The sequence below is a fragment of the Lactuca serriola genome, chromosome 2 (genome assembly GCF_051521515.1).
Source record: "Lactuca serriola cultivar US96UC23 chromosome 2, Lser_US96UC23_V15, whole genome shotgun sequence".
Lineage (NCBI taxonomy): Eukaryota > Viridiplantae > Streptophyta > Magnoliopsida > Asterales > Asteraceae > Lactuca > Lactuca serriola.
This window is the reverse complement of record NC_136409.1, coordinates 56,355,942-56,380,337: the sequence shown is the minus strand read 5'-3', so window position 1 is coordinate 56,380,337 and position 24,396 is coordinate 56,355,942. Positions and strand designations below refer to the sequence as shown.

At 38.5% G+C, this 24,396-nt stretch overlaps 1 long non-coding RNA gene across 1 annotated transcript; it reads left to right on the top strand.

Moving 5' to 3' along the window:
* Window positions 1-806: 806 nt before the first annotated feature.
* On the top strand, window positions 807-2,946 carry LOC145090308 (uncharacterized). The gene is made up of 3 exons (XR_013701485.1): window positions 807-1,622; window positions 2,284-2,381; window positions 2,459-2,946. It is a non-coding gene; the product is annotated as an uncharacterized LOC145090308 (long non-coding RNA).
* Window positions 2,947-24,396: the final 21,450 nt, after the last annotated feature.

Sequence of the window (24,396 nt, the reverse complement as noted above, 5' to 3'; positions counted from 1 at the left end):
GGCGACAATAGTGAGATTTGGACGATTTCGGCTTCAAAATTTCTAGGTGTTTATTGTTTCCTTACACTCAAATCTTGAGTTAAAGAATGTGTACCTTTGATTCGAATTTGATTTCGTTTTATAGAGTTTAGAGATAATTTCTTAATTTAATTAGTTTCCTAATGTTCTACAGATTATTTTGATTCTATCAATTAGTTTTATAAGTGATTTTTTTTTCCTATTTATCAGTGGATGATTTGATCTGTTGATTATTAAATTTTATTAAATGTGCTAAAAACAGGGGCCCAAAGTAGAACATATGAAGATCACTGGAATTTATATAATGAAAATCTATATAAATAAGGTACTACGAACGTTAAAACCGGGGGGGGGGGGGGGGGGGGGGGGCCAGCCCCTATTACCGACCGCCACTGGCTACGGAATCAAATTTCGTAGTTATTTTGCGATGGATTATGCTACTGAATGATGTTCCGTAGCTTTTTTGTTACGAAATTTACTACGAAATAAAATTTTGTAGCAAACTTCAAACTAATTATGGAAAATTGTTACGGAATTAGAATTTGTAGTTAGTCGGCTACCGAATTTGCTAAATATCTAGCTATTTTCCTATGGAAATTACTACGAAACTAATTTGTGTAGCTATTATGCTCCACAATGATATTTCGTAGCTATTATACTACATAATTTTTTTACGGAAACTAATTTCGTAGCTGTTTTACTACAAAATTAAATTCCATAGCTATTATGCTATGAAATTTGCTACCGAACTGAATTCCGTAACTATTTTGCTAAGGTTAAAAATATGTAGCTATCTTGTTACATAAATTTCTATAGAACTAAATGGAGTAACTACTTTGCTATGGAATAAAACTCCGTAGCAATTATCCTACTGAATTTTGTTACGCAATAGAACTTTGTAGCTATTTTGCTACCAAATTATATTCCGTAGATATTTCGCTATGACATTTTGTCACGAAACTATATTTTGTTTTTTTATTTTCTAAGAAATGAAATTTCGTAGCTATTCTATTGGGTTAAACTCGTAGGTTGTTACTACGAAATGTAATTTTGTAGCGTATCTATTCTACTACCAGATTTCATAGTTATTTTGCTATGAAGTGAAAATCTTTAATTATTTCGTTACAGAGCTACATACCGTAGCGAAAAACATTTACAAAATATATTAAATATAATTATAGTTATGTAAAATCTAAATTTTAATATTAAGTAACTTGAAGGTTAAATGTAACAATCAAGAACTAAAATGTAATTAAAAATAAGAATCGAGGGGGTGAAATGAAAATTTTGAAAGTAGCATAAATGCAATAAAATTCAGTGATTGGGTGGTATTTGAAAAGGACCGAATTTTCAGGACCAAAAGTGTAAAATCCGATGTTTTTTTTTTTTTTTTTTAATTTTTTTATTTTGCATCAACTGGGCTTCAGGCCTACGTGGTGAGTTAGACCCTTTTATCCTTCGTTTTGTGACACGTAATATAAGGCCGTATTCCCCTCCTTAAACCCTAAACGTAGCAGCTAGGAAACGAGAAGAAACAGGAGGGAGGAGGAAAAAGAGAAGGAAACACTTCGTCTTCTGTCCTGTTGATGTTCGATCATCACTAGGTAAGTCTCTCGCCATATTTATGTTTCTAGTAGCAACTAGGACGGGATAAACATCAGCCACATCCCTGACAAACACCCTATATGTGAAACCACCACAGCACCACCGTGTGTTGCGGTTGTGATCGTGAACGGAAGTACGATGTTAGATGAAAATGTGTATTATTTTATAGAACCGTTCAATTTCTCTATTCCAAAAAGAAATTCATAAAGTAAAAATTAATCTTCTATTTTGTTAATTACATGCCGCATAAATAACAATTAAATGCTGCGTTTTCCTTTGTTGTGTGATGTCGAACAAATTGCGGAAACATAACAAAAATGAAAATATTATTTTTCTTCGTCTCCCAAGTTGCATTAATTTTAAACATATTACATGCGTAATTTTCCACCCGTGTTTGTACATACATGGCATTCATACATTATGAAGAACTTAATTGTCTAAAGTGTTTTATTTATGTTAGTTTTTTATAGTTGATGGATTCGTATTGTCTAGGGAAACAAGTTTGCCGTTCTTGTTCAATGTTGTCACTATTTTCTGGTTGTAAAAATTAATAGCTGGAACGAGAAAAAAATGTTTAATTTATAATTATATTTTTCAGTAGGTTTTTGACATGATGAAGTCTAATTTAATTTAATTTAATATTTTTTTGGCATGCATAAGTTCCCCCGGCTAGACGCACGATCTTTCAACTACTCGAGTCGGTTTAGTTTTGACCTGATGAGTTTGCACAAGCAACGTATTGAAGTTTGGGAAAATGAGTAAGATAAAATTCTTACATTTTTATCTACATTGAACTTAATCACATAACTGTGTCGCTAATCTTTTTATTTTGTAGGTTATCGCCATCATGACATTGTTCTACCATTATCCATTCATCTTTTATTGAAAGAGTAGATCCAAACGGGTATAATTGGATAAGTTTAAGCAACGAGACAAAGCTATTTTACTGGAATGAGTTTCAGGTAACTATATGTTTTATGTAATTATTAGGTACACATTAATATTTAAACTTATGCATATATGTGTAATGTAGAAATAGTGTTGTTGTGATGATGCAATAACTTATAATGTGAAGACTTCATGGGAAACCAAGGCGAAGAAGAGATACAGATAATATATGCGTTCAACAACAAAAAAAGCCAACCAGAAAAAAAAAAAAAAGTCGTGGCACATATCATCGAAGTGCGGACATCTTGGAATGCAAAATGGAATTATAAAGAATTCAAGATCACAAGACATCAAAACAAAATGTGGGAAACTTGAACAACTACTTGAACAAGCAATTAGTGATAGAGTATCATATATATTGAACTAGTTTATAGCCCGTGGGAACTACGGTTACAAACTTAATTAAATTTTAATATTAAAAACTCAAAATTATTAATCACTTATTTTAAATAAATTATTCATTAAGAGATTTTTTAGTTATATAAAATTATAATCATTGCTTTAAATAAATATGTATAATTATATCACTTTATAATTTGTGTTAATTTTATTTAATTTCCATTCTAATGCTATTAATTTAATGTAATTAGAGTGGAAAATTTAAAATTTGAAATTTGAAATGGAGATTCAATAAGTTAGCAAGTAACATGCATTAATTAGGAGACATAATACAGTGACACATGGCAAAAGAAAAATAAAACATGCATTAATTATGAGGCTTAATATAGTGACACATGTCAAAATGAGAATAAAACTATTATTTTATTAGAATAGGGATTTTGATTTGTTTTCTGTTAATTTTTTTTTAAATTAAGCTAACTATTTGATGTATTAAACAATATTTATTTTTGTTTCTATTAATACTTTTGGTTTTGATTTTTATTAGTTGGCTTTTAATTTATCGGTACAATGGAACTGATAATTAGAATTTTTATTAAATATTGTAATGAAATTTCGTATGAAAATATGGCTACAAAATATGGAATATACACATAGAATTTGCAATTGAAATATGTCTATGGAATTTGCTACGGAATATATACTTTGCTAAGGAAATATGTCTATGGAATTTGCTATGCAAATATGCTTCTGGAATTTGGTACCAAACTATTCCTACGAAATTTGCTACTAAAATACGCCTACGGAATTTGCTATGAAAAAATTGCTACCGAATTTCGTTGCCTATGGAATTTGCTACAAAAACATTGGTACAGAATTTCCTACGGAAACATTATCACGGAATTTGCTACAAGGATATAACTATGAAATTTGCTACGGAACATATTTGCTACGTATTAAATTCCGTAGCAAAATTTCTACGGAAATAAAAATCCGTAACAAAAACATTTGCTACGAGGAAAATTGCTACGGAATCTGATTGTCGAATTTCAGAGAAAATTCCGTAGCTATTCATGTTTAGCTACGGAATTTTAGCTTTTTGCTATGAAATTTTTCCGTAGCTATATCGATTTTTTCTTGTAGTGAATGTAAAGTAATTGGAATATTCCAGATCCTTAAAAAGGATGAAATTTTCAAATATATCTCCATCCCACATGGACTAGGAGATAAAATTAAGGAAAGAATCCAAGGCTATAAATTCGGCTCTAGGGATCTTATAGTCCTTGCACCTTGGCTTGACAAATTCGTTAATTCTCTTCCTCCCTATATAGTGTATGAATTCCTCTCCATTCTCAAGTTTATTTATATTGACAATGCTCCAAGTTAATCTTATTATACACTTTGTAGGTCACTGGGTGTGAACCAAGAGAGAGATTCTGCTTGAATCCTTAGATCCAAATAAGGTGGCACACACAAGGTCTTAAGCAAAAAGGTCACTAGCTGCAAAAGAGGTATGTAGTTCTCCCTTCTTTATGTTTTCATAAGGTAGCCGTAATATTATGAAACTTTGATCCTTAGGTTACATGAACACATAGGATTTTGATTTGTTTAGATGCATAGATATTGTAATAGTGGTATCAGGTTCATCATTACATTCACTCTATAATCCATCTGTTTTGTGTAAATCTTGTTTGTAATTGGAATAAGAAAATCAAAATATAAAACCTGCTAGTCGCAGGTCGCGACACAATCCTTCTGCTCATGGCGCACTCTGTCGGATCTAGGGTTTCTGGATTGCTTTCCCTATTGATTTAAAACTTGAAGGTTTTCAAATGTTGGATAATTGACTTATCTAAAAATGTTTTAAATCTAGATATTTATTTTAGAAAATATTTTAAATAAAATATTACAAATTTACATATTTATTCATGTATTAATTTAATATTATTTAAATGGAGATTTAAATTAGAATATTTAAAATTGATTTTAATATTGTTTATAGTTATGAATAATGAACTTGAATATTAATTGTTAATATTGCGTCCTTACAATTTGATATATATATATATATATATATATATATATATATATATATATATATATATATATATATATATATATATATATATATATATATAGGGAATAGTTATATGGAAAACAAAAAACCTTAAAAATCATAAAAATACATAAAAAATACTTAGAGATCTCAAATCTTTTTTTTTTATTTTATATTCCTAAAAACCGCAGCTTTTTTTTTCATAAATTCGTTGAAAAAAAAATTAAAAAATCGATTTTTTATTATTTATTTATTTGTTTTCTTTTTTTTTTTTTTTATAATTTCAACGAATTTATACAAAAATGTGTGGTTTTAAAGAATATAAAGCCAAAAAAATATTTGTGATCTCTAAGTATTTATTTTTATGCAATTTATTTTAACGATTTTAAGGGGTTTTTTAGGGTTATTTTTTTGTTTTTCATAGAACATATATATATATATATATATATATATATATATATATATATATATATATAGTTCAAATAAAAATAGTAAATATTGTGAGAACGTAAAAACACTATATTTATGTTATTATTCTGCAACGAATTTTGTATCCACAGTTTTATATTATTATTCAACAATGAATAAATGAATAGTTACGGGTTAAAGCTAAAATTAGAATTTACTACAAAAATGCACATATATATATATATATATATATATATATATATATATATATATATATATATATATATAATAAGATTCTATTAAATATATAAATAATCAAATGTTAATATAAATATTAGAATTACTTCAAAAATACGCATATACAACATTTATTACAGAATAATAACATAAACATAATATTTTTACGTTATCACACTATTTACTGTTTTTATTTTAACTTACTTCTCTCTCTCTTTCTCTCTCTCTCTCTCTCTCTCTATATATATATATATATATATATATATATATATATATATATATATATATATATATATATTATTACAAAAAATCTGCTACTTATATCAAAACAAAGACGCATTGTCGTTTCTAATAATTTGGACTTAGTTTGGTAAATTGCATTGTTGATGTGGATTGCAAAGTATGTGTTGTCATAAGGATTTTTATAACGTTTTACAAAGTTGGCTCAAGAAATAAACAAAGAGAGTTGAGAATAATTGGGCTACACTCAAATAATTTCTAGCCCATGTAAAGTTTGAAGAAAGTTGGTTTAAGATCATTATTTTAAAAGCCCAAACCTAAATATGTCAATGCCTTCAAGGAGTGTTCTCTTATTGGAATGCTTATTTAAAATAATGTTGGCCTTTTTTTAGGAGTATTTACAAGCTTAAAATGAAATCGAAGCATAACTATTTTATTAAAATAATAATTTTTCTTTTATTTTTTTTTTGGCAAATTCTATTTATATATAAGATGGCAAAAAACGGTACAGATATATGCAAATTCATATGCACATAACTATTGATGGAAAAAAGAAAAACGAGAATTGTCATACACATGTTTTTATATGTTTTTTTAGTTAAAATCTATATGGTTGTTCATAGATAAAATTGAATTGTCCAATTTGACTATTTCGTTTGGATAATTAAAGGTTCACGGCAAATTTTTATTTGGTTTGAAAAATATATATTTTTTAACTTTTTAATTTTTAATTTTTTTTGTTGTGGGGAAGATGCCTCCAATTCGTTAAAATGAATACTTTTGATACATTACAATTCGTTAAAATGAATATGTTGTTGGATTTCATACTTTACATTACAATGATACATTAAAACGAATATGTTGTTGGATTTGATACATTACAATTCGTTAAAATGAATACTTTTTTGGATTTGATACGGTACAACTTGTAAAAATGAATACATTTCCATTTTTTGTGCCCTTTTGACCGGTCAAACATTGATTATTTATTCTTTGTACTATTTGTTTGAATGATTGTAACTTATTGAATATAACACCAAAAACTACACAATTATTGTCTAAAATCATCTATCAACTCTAAATTATATGTTGAAAAAAACTGCATGTCAATTCGATTTAAAACAAATGAGATATGCTTGTTTAAAGATTTTCACAGAATACAAAAGTTTAAATTTTTTGCTGAAAAGCTAAAATATTTCAATTTTAATATATCATCTTTAAATGATTATAACTCGTGAAATATAACACTAAAACCAACAACATTATATTTTAAAATCATTTACAAACTCTAATTTACACTTTGTAAAATATTGCATGTCAATCTAACTTAAAACAAATAAGATACTTTGTTTAAAGAATTTCACATAATATAAACGTATATATTTCTTAATGAAAAACTGAAATATTTCAACTTTCATATCACATCTTTAAAGGATTGTAACTTATTAAATATAACACTAAAAACAACAAAATTATAGTCTAAAATCATCTAGAAACTCTAAATTACACGTTGGAAACAACTTAATATCAATCCGACTTAAAACGAATGAGATATGTTTGTTTAAAGGATTTCACAGAATACAAAAGTTTAAATTTTTGCTAAAAACTGAAATATTTCAGTTTTGATATCTCATCTTTGAAGAATTGTAACTCACTGAAAATTAATGCCAAAAAAACTAAATTATAGTCTAAAATCATCTACAAACTCCAAATTACACGTTGAAAAAAACCGCATGTCAATCCGATTTAAAACAAATGAAATATGTTTGTTTAAAGAATTTCAAAAAATACAAATTTTTTAAAAAATAAGCTGATCAAAAACCGGTGTTTACCTGGACGGACCGGATCCGGTCTACGGATCCAAATGTTCACCCCTAGACCAAACCTCAAAGTTGCTTAACACTATCTTTCTCCTACACGCTCCATTCCTTCCACCCTAAGGAATGATAAAGAGAGAACATAAATCATTTTTGTTGGGATAGTTATGATATGTAGTTTATCTAATTTGATATATTTGATACTTTCGCATTTAATTGTTTACAAAGCAATATGGTTCGCGTTTTTAGTGTTTGTGACTTCCAAGCTATATAATTCAACATCACGAGTTTATAAAAATGCGTTTAAGCCATGTACTTGATCTTAAAAAATTGTATAAGAATACGATATGAAGAAAGTTTTCCACTAAGATAAATCTTGAGAGTGGCTTGCTCTTTGGGGAAAAATAGAAAAGCTCAACTGATCCCAAATTTGTCATCAATCGTTGTTACTTTCCAAATGGATTAGAACAGAAAAGATATTTTGGTGAACAATATTTGGTTATCTGTTGTTTAGAAAAAGGGGCTACATTTCTTTAATATGTTTTGACAATTAATACTTGAAAGTTTTTATTCTGAAGAACGTTCCAACACTTGTAATGGTAGTTTTTCTAATAGTAACATAATAAGTAATATGAAAACTCACAAAGAGACAATATGATGCCACAATCTGACTTTAAGCCAACTTCATTCACTAAGATGTGTTTGGTTCATATATATCAAAATAATTTGGAGAAATTAGATTAAAAGATATGTTTTGGTTGACAAAGAAACTTTAATTCTTTAAATTTCATTAAATTTTATGCTAGAAGGAATTGATCATTATTTGGCGAGCAAAGACTTTAGATTCATTTTTTGTATTACAAAGACAAAAATGCTCTCACACTCTTTATTTTAGCCATGATTCACAAAATCAAAAGAAATTACAATTATATCTTTCACACCTCAACCGCCAGTCCGCCTACCCATCTAAGTGTTGGGGTTGGAAAACTCTTCTATTAAACACTAAAATAGAATTACAATAGGAGGAGCAATTCTCACACTCAACTATTACAAAAAACCAACCTTCTCACTCTAAGTGTTATACTATGTGTTTCTCTGTATTTGGGATGCATACAACTGAAGAATGAAGTCTCTATTTATAGTCTTGGTAGCCACCATTATCGTTGCCTTCATTAATTGTGTTCATCATAGGGTGTCTGTAACACCCGGAATCCCAGGTATTATTTTTATTCTTTTATTTTTGGGTGATGTGAGGAGACTCGGCGAGTTGGAGTCTAAACTCGTCGAGTAGGATCGCGGTTTTGCACGCGGGTTCGCGTCTGGACTCGGTGAGTCCACGCTGTTTAATGAAACCCTAATTTCCAGGGTTTGAGACATATTTAAAGGGGCTTATGGCCGTCATTTGCGGCCACCAACCCCAGAGAGAAACCCTAAAGAGATCTTGAGCGTTTTGGGAGAGAGAGGAGGCCATTGTTAACCTTGGAAGCATTGTTTGGCAAGGCAAAGGAGATTCTAGCTAAGAGGAGGCAAGGGAGGTGGACATCCTTCGAATTTGGAGCTCAAAGCATCACTTTGGAGGTATATTTTGGCTCCCTTTTCTGTTATTATGATAATCATGGGGGTTTAGGGTTTCTTGACCCCTTTGTTGGTTAGATTTGATGTCCATTTCGTCCCCATTTGTGATGAGGCTTGAAATGGGATCCATAGAGGTCTAGAGGAGCTTTATTCCTTAAGCTTTATGAGGATTCATGGGAGTTTTGACCAAGGGTTATGAGATATGGGGCTAAAACATCATATAGGAGCAAATAGATGTTGTTTGAGCATCAAGGTTTGGACTTTACGTGATTATCATGCTTGGGAAGGCCAGATCTATGATTTTATGGAACAGATCTGACCTCAGAAGTGGGTTTGAGTTTATGCATGGCATGAACTCGCCGAGTCTGAAGAACAGACTCGGCGAGTAGCATGAAGTTTGCCCGTAACCACTCAGTGAGTGGTCTTGTCGAGTTGAGGGAATGACTCAGTGAGTCAGGGTGAGTCGGGGGGACTGAGTCAAGCCGGAACTCGCCGAGTTGTTCTTGAGACTAGACGAGTTGAGTTGTGGTGGCCCCTCGATTCTTGCCAGGTGGAACTCGTCGAGTCAGAGAAGTACTCGGCGTGTCAAGAGAGGATCCAAGAGAGTCAGTGGACACGTATAGACTCGCCGAGTCGACCTAGTGCACTCGCCGAGTCCGGTCAAAGTTGACCGTTGACCTTGTTGACTTTTAGGGTTGAGTGCAGTTGTATTTATGAGTGTATTACTTTGTGTGATTAGGCGGAGGCTAGATCACATTTATTCCGAGACAGATATTTACCGAGACATCGAGGTGAGTCTTCTCACTATACTTACCTAGAGTGGTATATTGTGTAGACTAGAGGGTCTTATGTGTTATGTATGAGATTATGTGCTATGTGTTATGTGTATGTTGTTATAGACCGGACCGAAGGGTCCAACGATACAGACGGGGCCGGAGGGCCCAACGAGCTATGACCGGACCAGAGGGTCCAACGAGCTATGGGACTGGAGGGTCCCGCTGAGACATATCGACCGGAGGGTCTTATTATAGCCTTGAGTGGCGTATGTGTTGTATACGGTATATTTGGGGTACTCACTAAGCATTTATGCTTACAATTGTTGTGTGATGTGTTTCAGGTACCAGTGATGAGCGCGGGAAGGCGCCGGCATGATCCGTACACACTCGAGGAGTTTTATGTTTTGGATTCTGGGGAGATGTCCTTGTGATAAATACAACTGAAACAATATGTTGATGATATTTTATGAAAAATGATTGTTTTGAAAATGAAAATTTTGTTTTGAAAATTTACGTTGTTACAAGTTGGTATCAGAGCCTTGGTTTGAGGGATTCGGATGCATCTTCGGACGTATTCGAACTCAAACTGAGGAATTGAGGAGAATTTTTATAATAAAATAAATTTTTTGAAAAGAGTAACAGAGTTTTGAGACAAACAGAGCAGAGCCGTGTATACGATCAGCCAGCGCCCGAGCGACGAATTCCCCAAAAGTACCCTTACTTTATGTGTTATGAGATATGTTATATTATACATGCTAGAGTAGGCTAAGTATACATATTAGGACTAGAGTGGCCTGATTTGTGATGCCTTAGCCTAGGGGTTTTCTGCTGCTGAGATGCTTTGAGGGAGAGTGATAGCAGTTAGGAGCTCATGAGAATAGAGTACTTGTAATCCAAGATCCAAGGAGGAGGACTTGAAGTGAATGTTGGTGCGGTGTGGTAAGTAGTATTGGGCCCGTACTACTGAAGACACCAGATCAGTGGACATTTCAAGTAAGAGTCTTTTGGACGACGGAGGACAAGTAGGGTTGCGTCATCGAATATGAGCATGTTCGATCGAATCTCTGATAATTTTTGTTGTATTTCAGAGACATCATGGTTGGGACTCGACACACACCTGAGACCAGTGGTGTAAGCGACGAGGAGATCCGTCGGATGATTCATGAGGAGGTGGCTGCTGCCATCCGGGCTGAGATTCCTGAGATGTTTGGAGACATCAAGACCACATTGATCGAGACTTTTGATGAGCGGTACGCAACGTTGACTGAGGCTGCTGCAGCTGCAGCTACTACTGCTATTGTTGCTACCAGACCTCAGGGAGGTGCCTTGTTGTTGTTCCGGTAGTTCAGCAACACGAAGCCACCAGAGTTTGATGGGACGTAGGACCCGATTGCCGCTATGGGGTGGATCTCTGACATCGAGGGATGTTTCTATACGTGCTCTTGTCCAGAGCACTTGAGGGTTCGGTTCGCCTTGAACCAACTCCGCCTGGGAGCGAAGGATTGGTGGAAGTTCGTGACGACGAACTTTACTTTGGCTGAGATTTCTGAGGTGACCTGGGAGAGGTTCACCGCTACGTTCCGAGAGGAGTATGTTCCCCCGGTAGAGAGGGAATGGTTGATCCAGGAGTTCTTGACCCTCAAGCAGGGTACTGATTCAATGACAGTAATCACCAGGAAGTTCCATGAGAGGGCGATGTTTTGCCCTGAGCAGGTATCGACTAAGCAGGCTCGTATGAGCCGTTATCTGGGTGTTCTGAGGAGAAATATACGGGAGTTCGTGGCGAACTCGAATTACCGGACATTTGCTGAGCTCCAAGCAAATGCCCGGAAGAGGGAGATCGAGCTGGAGACTCAGGCCAGGGAGGAGGCCGAGTCTCAGAGGATGGATCGGCGGTTGGCCCAGTCTCAGCCGGTAGCCAAGCGGGCTAGACCCGCTGATTCGAGATCTGGGGGCGCGAAGGGCCGCACTTGTAGGAAGTGCGGTAAGAGTCATGTGGGGTCGTGCAGGGCTGGGGTATGTTTCAAGTGTGGGAAGGAGGGGCATATCGCGAGGGAATGCCCCAAGGGATTCTCGGTTTGCTTTCATTGCAACCAGACTGGCCATCGGAATGCCGAGTGCCCGCAGCTTCTTCAGGGATCAGCGCAGGGATTTGCGCCTGCTGCTAGGGTTACCGAGGCTCGGCCGGTGAAGGCCGAGGCCCCGTGGGCTCGTGGGAGAGCATTTCAGTTGACCGCGGAGGAGGTCCGTGCAACGCCTGATGTTGTAGCTGGTATGTATTTTCTTTCCATCTTTTATTTGAGTTGAGATTTATGCTTATATGATCATATGCGTAGGTACTTTTCTTGTGAATTATGTGCCTGCATTGGTGTTATTTGACTCGGGTGTGAGTCGGTCGTTTGTTTCCATAGAATTTAGTCAGCATATTAGTACCCGTCGAGAGGCATTGGATCGGCCTCTGCGAGTTTCCATAGCTGATGAGCGAGCTGTGTATGCTTCGGATGTGATTCAAGGATGTCTCCTTGAGATCTTCGGTGTGGAGTTCCTGATAGATCTGGTCCCGATCGCGATGGGGGACGTGTGTGTGATAGTGGGTATGGATTGGCTGAGCCGTTATGGAGTTGTGATAGACTGCAAGCGTCAATTGGTGTCGATTCGAGACCCTAGTGGGGGAGTTCTTACGGTGTACGGCGAGGGTATGCGTTCGGGGTCAGCATTTTTTTCGGCCGCCAGAGCGAGACAGAGTCTACAGCAGGGCTGTAGGGGTTTTTGTGGCATATGTGATGGATGTGAGGGCTGATGTTGAGAGACCGATGTCAGTTGATGAGGTTCCGATAGTGCGTGAGTTTCCGGATGTGTTTCCAGAGGACTTGTCGGGTGTGCCTCCGGAGAGGCAGGTAGAGTTCGGTATTGAGTTGGTTCCAGGAGTTGCGCCTATCGCTAAGGCGCCGTATCGCCTTGCACCTCCGGAGATGCAGGAGTTGTCCTCGCAGCTTCAAGAACTGCTGGGGAAGGGGTTTATCAGGCCGAGCAGTTCGCCTTGGGGAGCGCCTATCCTTTTTGTCAAGAAGAAGGATGGCTCGCTCCGGATGTGCATCGATTATCGTGAGTTGAATAAGCTAACGGTCAAGAACCGTTACCCGTTGCCAAGGATCGATGATTTGTTTGATCAGCTGCAGGGAGCATCTTGGTTCTCCAAGATCGATTTGAGGTCCGGGTATCATCAGGTGAGGGTGCGGGAGGAGGATGTACAGAAGACAGCCTTCCGGACTCGTTATGGGCATTACGAATTCGTGGTGATGCCTTTCGGAGTCACCAACGCACCGTCGGTGTTCATGGATCTCATGAATAGGGTGTGCAGACCAATGTTGGATCGCTCGGTGATCGTGTTCATCGACGACATTCTGGTGTATTCGAGATCCAGAGAGCAGCATGAGGAGCATTTGAGGGAGATCCTTGGAGTTCTGAGATCGGAGAGGCTTTATGCCAAGTTCTCCAAATGTGAGTTCTAGTTACGAGAGGTCCAGTTTTTGGGGCATCTCGTTAACCAGAAGGGGATTTTAGTCGACCCGGCCAAGATTGAGGCGGTTATGAGGTGGGAGGTGCCGAGATCACCCACCGAGATCAGGAGTTTTCTGGGATTGGCCAGCTATTATCAGAGATTTATTAAGGATTTCTCCAAGATCGTTGTGCCCCTCACCAAGTTGACCCGGAAGGGTGATGCGTTTTCTTGGGTTTCGGAGCAGCAGACCTCGTTCGAGACACTTCGCAGGAAGTTATGCGAAGCCCCAGTGTTAGCCCTTCCGGAAGGGATGGAGGATTTTGTGGTTTATTGTGACGCATTGATATCCGGATTGGGAGCGGTGCTTATGCAGAGGGGGCATGTGATAGCATATGCTTCGAGGCAGCTTAAGCCTCACGAGTCGAGATATCCCATGCACGATTTGGAGCTGGGAGTGGTAGTGTTCGCTCTCAAGATCTGGCAACACTACTTGTACGGGGTTCGATGTATGATATACACGGACCACAAGAGCTTGATGTATTTGATGGATCATCTCAACCTAAATATGCGACATAGGAGGTGGTTGGACGTGGTCAAGGATTATGATTATGAGATCATGTACCACCCGGGCAAGGCTAATGTTGTAGCCGATGCACCGAGCCGTAGGGCGGAGAGCGCCTCATTGCGAGATGTATGTTTGAGATTGACGGTGATGACCCTGGTTTTGGATGCTATTCGAGGGGCCCAGGCTGAGGTTGTGCAGCCTGAGAGCCAGAAGAGGGAACGAGTTGTCGGGCTAGTATTGGTGTTCGTTACCGATAGCCGGGGGCTTATGACATTTCAGGGTCGGATTTGGGTACCGTCCGTGGGCGGGATGCGTACCATTTTGATGGAGGAGGCTCATCGATCGAAATTATCGATCCATCCTGGGGCCACTAAGATGTTTTTGGACCTGAAAAAGGATTATTGGTGGCCCTGTATGAAGAGGGATGTCGCATGGTTTGTAGAGAGATGCTTGACCTGTCGCAGGGTTAAGGCCAAGCATCAGCGTCCACATGGTAAGTTGTAGCCATTAGAGATTCCCGAGTGGAAATGGGAACAAATTACCATGGAATTCATCACCAAATTGCCAAGAACTGCGAGGGTTGTCGATGCAATTTGGGTGATTGTGGATAGGTTGAGAAAGAGTGCTCACTTCCTGGCCATCAATGAGAGCTCTTTCGCGGAGATGTACGTGAGAGAGGTGGTATCGCAACATGGACTGCTGATTTCGATTGTCTCAGATCGAGATGTACATTTCACTTCCAGATTCTGGAAGAAGTTTCATGAGGAATTGGGAATGAAACTGCATTTTAGTACTACGTACCACCCCCAGACCGACGGGCAGAGTGAGCGGACGATTCAGACGCTCGAGGACATGCTCCGAGCATGTGTGTTGGATTTCGGCGGAAGTTGGGACAGGTATTTGCCCTTGGCAGAATTCTCTTACGACAACAGCCATCATTCAAGCATTGGCATGCCACCCTTTGAGCTGTTGTATGGGAGGAGGTGTTGGACCCCTATCTGCAGGGGAGAAATACGGCAGTGCATGATGGGTAGTACCAAGATCGTGCTTCAGACGATAGAGCAGATCCAACAAGTCAGACTCAGGTTTTTGACTGCTCAGAGTCGTCAGAAGAGTTATGCGGATAGACGCCGGTCCGAGCTTGAGTTTCAGGTTGGCGACTTTGTGCTCCTGAAGGTTTCTCCTTGGAAAGGAGTGATTTGATTCAGGAAGAGGGGCAAGTTGGGGCCCCGATATATTGGTCCTTTCAGGGTGGTCGCGAGGGTAGGCAGGGTAGCCTATCGTTTGGATTTGCCAGCAGAGTTGGGTCAGATTCACGACACTTTCCAAGTGTCGCAGTTACGAAAGTGTGTAGCCGACGAGTCGGCAGTAATGCCACTTGAAGATATTCAAGTGGATGTGAGCCTGAATTATGCTGAGAGACCAGTGGCGATCAGAGATCGGAAGATCAAGGTCCTGAGGAATAAAGAGGTGCCACTGGTGCAGGTCCAGTGGCAACATCGGAAAGGGTCAGAGTTAACTTGGGAGCCGGAGCGTGAGATGCGTGAGCAGCATCCGGAGTTATTTGCAGAGTGAGACTTCGAGGGCGATGTCTGATTCTAGTGGGGAGAATTGTAACACACGGATTCCGAGGTATTATTTTTATTCTTTTATTTTTGGGTGATGTGAGGAGACTCGGCGAGTTGGAGTCTAAACTCGCCGAGTAGGATTGCGGTTTTGCATGCGGGTTCGCGTCTGGACTCGGCGAGTCCACGCTGTTTAATGAAACCCTAATTTCCAGGGTTTGAGACCTATTTAATGGGGATTATGGCCGTCATTTGCGGCCACCAACCCCAGAGAGAAACCCTAAAGAGATCTTGAGCGTTTTGGGAGAGAGAGGAGGCCATTGTTAACCTTGGAAGCATTGTTTGGCAAGGCAAAGGAGATTCTAGCTAAGAGGAGGCAAGGGAGGTGGACATCCTTCGAATTTGGAGCTCAGAGCATCACTTTGGAGGTATATTTTGGCTCCCTTTTCTGTTATTATGATAATCATGGGGGTTTAGGGTTTCTTGACCCCTTTGTTGGTTAGATTTGATGTCCATTTCGTCCCCATTTGTGATGAGGCTTGAAATGGGATCCATAGAGGTCTAGAGGAGCTTTATTCCTTAAGCTTTATGAGGATTCATGGGAGTTTTGACCAAGGGTTATGAGATATGGGGGTAAAACATCATATAGGAGCAAATAGATGTTGTTTGAGCATCAAGGTTTGGACTTTACGTGATTATCATGCTTGGGAAGGCCAGATCTATGATTTTATGGAACAGATCTGACCTCAGAAGTGGGTTTGAGTTTATGCATGGCATGAACTCGCCGAGTCTGAAGAACAGACTCGGCGAGTAGCATGAAGTTTTCCCGTAACCACTCAGTGAGTGGTCTTGTCGAGTTGAGGGAATGACTCAGTGAGTCAGGGTGAGTCGGGGGGACTGAGTCAAGCCGGAACTCGCCGAGTTGTTCTTGAGACTCGGCGAGTTGAGTCGTGGTGGCCCCGCGATTCTTACCAGGTGGAACTCGTCGAGTCAGAGAAGTACTCGGCGTGTCAAGAGAGGATCCAAGAGAGTCAGTGGACACGTATAGACTCGCCGAGTCGCCCTAGTGCACTCGCCGAGTCCGGTCAAAGTTGACCGTTGACCTTGTTGACTTTTAGGGTTGAGTGCAGTTGTATTTATGAGTGTATTACTTTGTGTGATTAGGCGGAGGCTAGATCACATTTATTCCGAGACAGATATTTACCGAGACATCGAGGTGAGTCTTCTCACTATACTTACCTAGAGTGGTATATTGTGTAGACTAGAGGGTCTTATGTGTTATGTATGAGATTATGTGCTATGTGTTATGTGTATGTTTTTATATACTGGACCGAAGGGTCCAACGATACAGACGGGGCCGGAGGGCCCAACGAGCTATGACCGGACCAGAGGGTCCAACGAGCTACGGGACTGGAGGGTCCCGCTGAGACATATCGACCGGAGGGTCTTATTATAGCCTTGAGTGGCGTATGTGTTGTATGCGGTATATTTGGGGTACTCACTAAGCATTTATTCTTACAATTGTTGTGTGATGTGTTTCAGGTACCAGTGATGAGCGCGGGAAGGCGCCGACATGATCCGTACACACTCGAGGAGTTTTATGTTTTGGATTCTGGGGAGATGTCCTTGTGATAAATACAACTGAAACAATATGTTGATGATATTTTATGAAAAATGATTGTTTTGAAAATGAAAATTTTGTTTTGAAAATTTACGTTGTTAGTGTCCTGTAGGTTTCATTTTGTCAACAATGATGAATACTGTAGCTTTGGAGGCTGGAACACAACAAATGTCCCCCTCCAGTCTCCGTCCAACAATCCTCATCCTAACTATGTTAGCACATAGTTTGTGTTTCTCTTGTGTCACCACCTTTGTTAACATGTCTGCAGGATTGTTGTTGGTGTTGATCTTTAACAACTTTAATTCTCGTCCCTCAATTGCTTCTCTAAGCCAGTGATAACGTATATCAATATGTTTTGTGCGGGAATGGTACATCGAGTTCTTACTCAGGTCTATAGCACTCTGACTATCGCATTGAATGATGTACTCTTCTTGTGGAAAGCCTAATTCTTGAAGAAACCGTTTCAACCATATAAGCTCCTTCCCAGCTTCAACGGTAGCAATATACTTGGCTTCTATTTTTGACAGTGCGACACACTTCTGTAGCTTGGATTGCCACGAGATAGCTCCACCTGCCAAAGTAAAAATGTAACTTGATGTAGATTTCCTACTATCAAGAACTCCTGCCATATCGGCATCTGTATAACCTTCCACGATTGGTTTTGCTCCTCCGTAGCATAAACATAGTTTCGAACTACCCTGCGCGTATCGAAGTATCCATTTGACTGCTTCCCAATGTTGTTTTCCTGGATTAGCTAGATATCTACTCACAACACCGACAGCATGAACAATATCTGGTCTTGTACACTCCATTGCATACATAAGACTTCCTACGACTGAGGAATATGGGACTGCCTTCATCTCTTCTTTTTCTTTCTCAGAAGATGGACAATTTTTCTTATTCAACTTGAAGTGGTTAGCGAAGGGCGTACCAACGGGCTTGTCATTTTCCATGTTGAACCTTTTGATCACATGTTCAACATACTCTTCCTGTGATAAGAACAATTTTCTTGATTTTCTATCACGGATAATTTACATGCCCAATATCTATTGTGCTTGGCCTAAGTCTTTCATATCAAAGAACTTAGACAAATCCTTCTTCAAGTTATTGATCATCGTTGCATCTTGGCCCACTATCAACATATCATCCATGTAGAGCAAAAGGATGACAAATTTCCCATCTGGAAACTTCTTCAGATAGACACAATGGTCTGCAACACTTCTCTTGTACTCATGATTCATCATAAATGAATCAAACTTCTTGTACCACTACCTTGGGGCTTGCTTAAGACCATAAAGTCTCTTCTTTAATTTACATAGGAGATGCTCTTTCTTTGGGACTTTAAAGCCATCAGGCTGCTCCATATATATTTCTTCATCCGAATCACCATGGAGAAAAGCTGTTTTCACATCCATCTGCTCAAGTTCAAGATCTAAACTGGCAACTAATCCGAGTACAACTCGAATAGACATCATCTTCACAACCGACGAAAAAATTTCATCAAAGTCGATTCCTTCTTTTTGTTGGAAACCTTTGACAACGAGTCTCACCTTATACTTCATAGTATTTCCCTTGCCGTCTTTCTTCAACTTGAAAACCCAATTGTTTTTCAAGGCTTTCTTTCCTTTGGGGAGTTTCACCAACTCATATGTTTGATTCTTCTGCAAAGAATTCATTTCTTCTTCCATGGCCTTCTGCCAATTTGCTTTGTCAATATGAGATTGAGCTTCTTTAAAGCTCTCTGGCTCCTTCTCACTAATAAGAAGGATGTAGTTTGAAGTCGAATATCTTTTTCATGGAGCACGAACTCGTTCGCATCGACTAACTTGAGTTCCTTCGTTTGTAACTTCTGGAAATGTATCTAAAGTATTCTCGGGTGGAAGCTCCCCCTGCTCAACACCTTCTTGATTTGCATCATCAACTTCTTCATCCTCTTCTTTACTGGAAACATCATCTTTATTTTCAGATATTATATCTGAAACTTTGGACCTTTGTTGCTTGTTAACCGGTGCCTTGAAATCATAATACTGGTTTTCATAGAAAACCACATATCTACTTCAAATAACCTTCTTTAGTTCTGGGTCCCATAGCCTGTACCCGAACTCTTCATCTTCATATCTAATAAAGATGCATGGAGTGGATTTGAGGTCCAACTTCTTCCGCAATTCACTTGATACATGTGCAAACGCCTTGCACCCAAATACTCTCACGTGAGAATATGATATGTCTTTACCCGTCCATATCTTCTCCGTCCATATCTTCTCCGAAACTTAGAAATTCAATGGAGCGGAAGGTGACCTATTTATTAGATAGCAAGATGTCAATACAGCTTCACCCCAAAATGGCTTTAGGAGTTTAGTCATGCTGAGCATGCATCGAACTTTCTCAACAATAGTGCAATTCATCCGTTCTGCTACACCATTGTGTTGTGGGGTTCATGGGACAGTCTTTTCATGTCTGATACCATGTTCTGTGCAATATTTAGAGAACTATCGGGAATAGTACTCGCCTCCATTATCTAACCTGAGACACTTATCCTGCTTGTCTGTTTGTCTTTCCACCATTGCATGAAAAGGTTTGAAGTGGTCCAACACTTGGTCCTTCGTCCTCAAACAGTATGCCCATGCCTTTCGTGATGCATCGTCAAAGAATGTCACAAAATACCGGCTTCCACCAAGAGATTCTACTTCAATGGGTCCACATACGTCAGAGTGGGCAAGGCTCAGCAACTCAGAGCGGTTCTTTCTTGTGGAGCTAAAGGAAACTCTATGTTGTTTCCTAAATAGGCAGTATTCACAAGGATCCAGGGCAATGTCTTTTGCCATTGAAATGGACTCCTTCTTTGCAAGATTCGTCAATCCCTTTTCGCTCATGTGACCTAGTCTTCTATGCCACAAGTTTGGTAATGTCTCTTCTTTAACAACATTGAGATATGGTTGAAGCAGCTTTGCATGGTTTTTATAAAGAGTACCATCAAGTTGTCCCCTTACAACAACCATAACACATTTCAACAACATCCAGGTGCCATTTTTGAATTGATTATCATATCCATGGACGTCAAGAGCTCCAACCGAGATAAGATTCATTCTCAGCTCTGGGACGTGCCGAACATCTTTCGACACCAATGTACATCCAACATTGGTCTTTAAATGCACATCACCAATACCAGCAATGCTTGAGAAACTAGTGTTTCCTATCTTTATGGTACCATGGTCTCCGGGTTTATAAGTAGTGAATAAATCCCGATTTGGAGTCGAATGATATGATGAAACGCTATCAATCACCCACTCATCATCATGATTTCCAACATGTAGGCATGCTTCCTCCTCATATGTAACAAGGGCAACGTCTTGTGTTATGGTGACCATGGTTTCACTATTCTCCCTACTTGGATTCTGGTTTGTCTCGGGCTGCTCTTATAAGAACCTTCAGCAATCACTCCTTTTGTGGCCATAATAATTACAATGATTGCAATAGTATTCGAACCAAGTATTTGAAGATTTACCTCGCTCTAGATTTCCCTCGATCTCGTGATTTCCCATGATCATGGGATCTTCCTCTACTTTGAACATGTCTACCTCTACCTTTACCAAGACCTCTACCTCCAGTTCTTCCTCCGCCTCTTTCTTGTTTTCTGACACGAGGGCAAAAGACTGGTCTGTACCAGCTTCTTTCCTTTTGGCTTCCTCGTTCATTAGGGTGTCTGTGACCATCTCCATTGTCACTTTACCACCGGGGGCAGAATTGTTGAGTGTCACAACAAGCGTTTCCCAATTATCTGGTAGAGAACTCAAAAGCAATATGGCTTATTCCTCGTCTTTGAGAACCCAATCAGCAGCATCGAGCTGGTTTACGAGATCCTGGAACTGACTCGTATGCTCAGTTATGGACATACCACTTCGTAACTTGTGGTTTACAAGGCGCCTCATCAGCAAGGTCTTGTTGCGTGTCATTTTTGCCTGATACATATTCACAAGCTTCTCCCAAAGTTTGTACGCGTCTGTCTCTTGAGAGACATGATGAAAAACACTGTGGTCGATCCACTGTTGAATTTGCGCCACCGTTTTCTTGTTTATTCTCGTGCAAACTTCGTCTGTCTTCGTGTCGGGTTTGACGCCTTGCTATTCTATAGGCTCTGCTAAATCTTTCAGATTAAGCAAATCTTCCATCCTTGGCTTCCACATGTTGTAATTTGTAGGCGTAAGTCTAACCATCGTAATCGTACTTGTAGATTCCATCGAAAAATAATTGCAAATTTATTTTACAATATTTCGAAGAAAGATTAGATAAAACCAAGCTCTTGGTTGGATTCGGAAGCGTAAAAAATAGTAAGGTAGAATTTTTCGGGATCAAAATATACTTTCTTGAAAAGTTATGTGCTAATTTGTAACTTTTCAGAACTATAAGGGCTAAACTGTAATTTTCAGAACTTACAGGGGCAAATCTAAAACGTTTCTGTGAACCAGGGACCTTTCTGAAACTTTTCAGAACTCCAGGGACCAAAAATGTGACAATAGTCAATGTCGGGTCAAGTCAAAGTCAAACAAAGTCAACAAGTCAAACCGGACGACTCAATTAACCCTTGTATATTAGGATTTACGTTATGTAATTACTAAACAACTCGCTATTTCAATGAGAAAACATCAATTGGAAAATTCGCGTGTATAATTTTCCTTAGACTTGATAATGCTAAACAATGAACCAATGAGATAAAACACTATTGCACACTCATCGGGAGTGTGTAGGACATTAAAACATGGCTTAACGGGGTTTACGCACCTTGCATTGCGAAGCCGGACACTAAAAAAGGTCACAAACGAAACCTCCCTCAATCGTTTTCACCCTATCTCTTTCTATTTGAAATCTTTCCCAAATCTCTCTCTAAAGTTCCCGTAACTTTTTATAATCACTCGGGGCATCCCGATCCTTGAATTTGACGAGAACAGCTCGAAAACGGAAGTCTACGCGAAAAACAGCCTTAAGGAGCCGAACCCTCTTAAGGAGCCGAACCTCCTTAAGAGTCGAACCCTCCTAAACCAAGAAGCAGCCGAAGCTGAGCCTCCCTAATCAGCCGGAACCGAACCTCGCATTAGCCGAAACCCTAGGAGCCGAACCTAAGCTGTCAGAGGCGAACATGTCAGAGCCGAACCTCACCTTCACTTCCTTCTTCCGAGTTCGGTTCCTCGCCTGCAAAAGTCTCCAGCCGAACCTCGCTCTCGGTTCTTACCTCCCAGCCGATCCTATCTCTCGGTTCCCCTCCTCCGACCGAGCCCTCCCTTCGGCTCCCTCCTACTTTCGGTCCAGATTCCCGATTTTTGACCTAAACTTCGTTTTAAGCCCGTTTTTCATCATTTTAAAGCGGGATTTTCACCCAAAACTTTATTTTAACATATTAAGACCCATATGTCTTAATTAATCACGTTTTTAATGCAAATCTTATCCAAGATTTAGTGGTTGGAGTAATTAAGGTGGAGTGTTGACTTTCCTTTAGCTTATGACACAAGCAACCACTCACACCCACTCATTGACCAGTCACACTCCTTCTACCATGCCTAGGTCATGTCAATGTACTTTTTTCATCATTTCCAACCATTTCCCACGTTTTTAGAGCTGGAACATCCCTCCTCTCTCCTCACTTCACTCATTTTCTCTCATTTCACCAAAGATCAAACACAACTTTTCTCTCACTTTCTCTCTGTAAAAATTCAAGATTTCAAGGCTGATCATCAAGTTTTCTTCCACTCTTGATAAGTATAATTCATCCTCCTTGTGATTATTACACCTCATTCTACTCAAATCATGGGTTGCTCACACAAATTCCATCCCATTGGTGTTAGATTCTCGAAATCTTCAAGGCTTCTTCAAGTGTTCTTGAGTTGAACACTTCCCTTCTCCAACACTCATCCACTGAAATCACATAAGGTGATTTCATACCCCTACATTTTCATGTTTTCTTAAGTTTTAAGGGGGGGGGGGGGAATACTAGTTAAATCACCATGAACACAATTAAATGCTTCTAACAGCTTTCATTAGAAAAGTTGGGTTCAATTTACGGACTATTTTGATCACCTTAAACATTTTAGTTTTCAAAACTATTTTAGGTGCAAGTAGCTCCATTTCTTTGCTTTAAAATGGTTACTTTCACATCTCCTTAAGATTTTTCTACAATTTATGATGATTTTTACAAAACTGCCTATCATTTCAAGAACCAATCCGGACATGTCTGTGTTTATGGACGTTTTCACCTAAGTTGGAGGTCACTAAAAATCGTGGGAAAATCTATGAACAAACTAGACTCATTTTCCAAACTCTCAGGATTTACGGATATTGATTTGGACCTGTTATGAATTTTCTATAAATTTTCTAAGAACAGTAATAGAAAATGTTAATAACAAAAAAATGCTAACAATTTCATTTCACCTTGTAACATGTCGAGCAAGGTGTATATCTTTATGTGAATATATGTTATTGCAAATAAATGACATTTTGTCTTAGTATATAGACATGCATCAGTTAATAAATGGATTTTTATAATATATATATATAGAATATAAAAGATAACAAATTGTTATAATCAAAGTACATCCATTACATACAAACATTTGAATAAACTATGTTAAGTATACTTTACGTACATTACCACTACTACCCTTGTTTTGATAAACTATAATAGGTATAGTTTATGATACATTACATAACACACTCATACAAAAATGGTATATTTATACAAAAGGGATTTTCATTACATTACACGTAAATTCGTTAATGACTTTGTGAGACATTCGCTTCACATTTACCTATAACTCCTGTATTGTAACCATAGTCTCCTGGAGGGAGATCGTGATAGCTGTATATAGATCTATATTGGGTCTGACAAACCCACACCTTAACTGCATGCAACAGTTAGACCGGCAGGTCTGGGGTGACAAATGTCATAACATTTCCGACGCCTGAAGAACGTCGTTTCAGGCCAACTAGGTCATAGCATGATTATAATAACTCATAGAAAGTATTAACAAACATAGGAAGTTACGGGAATTTCATTGAAATTAAAATAGTTTATGTCGATTTAAACTTGCATTATTTTCTATAAGTAAGAAAGGTTACTTATACATTTCGGTCTC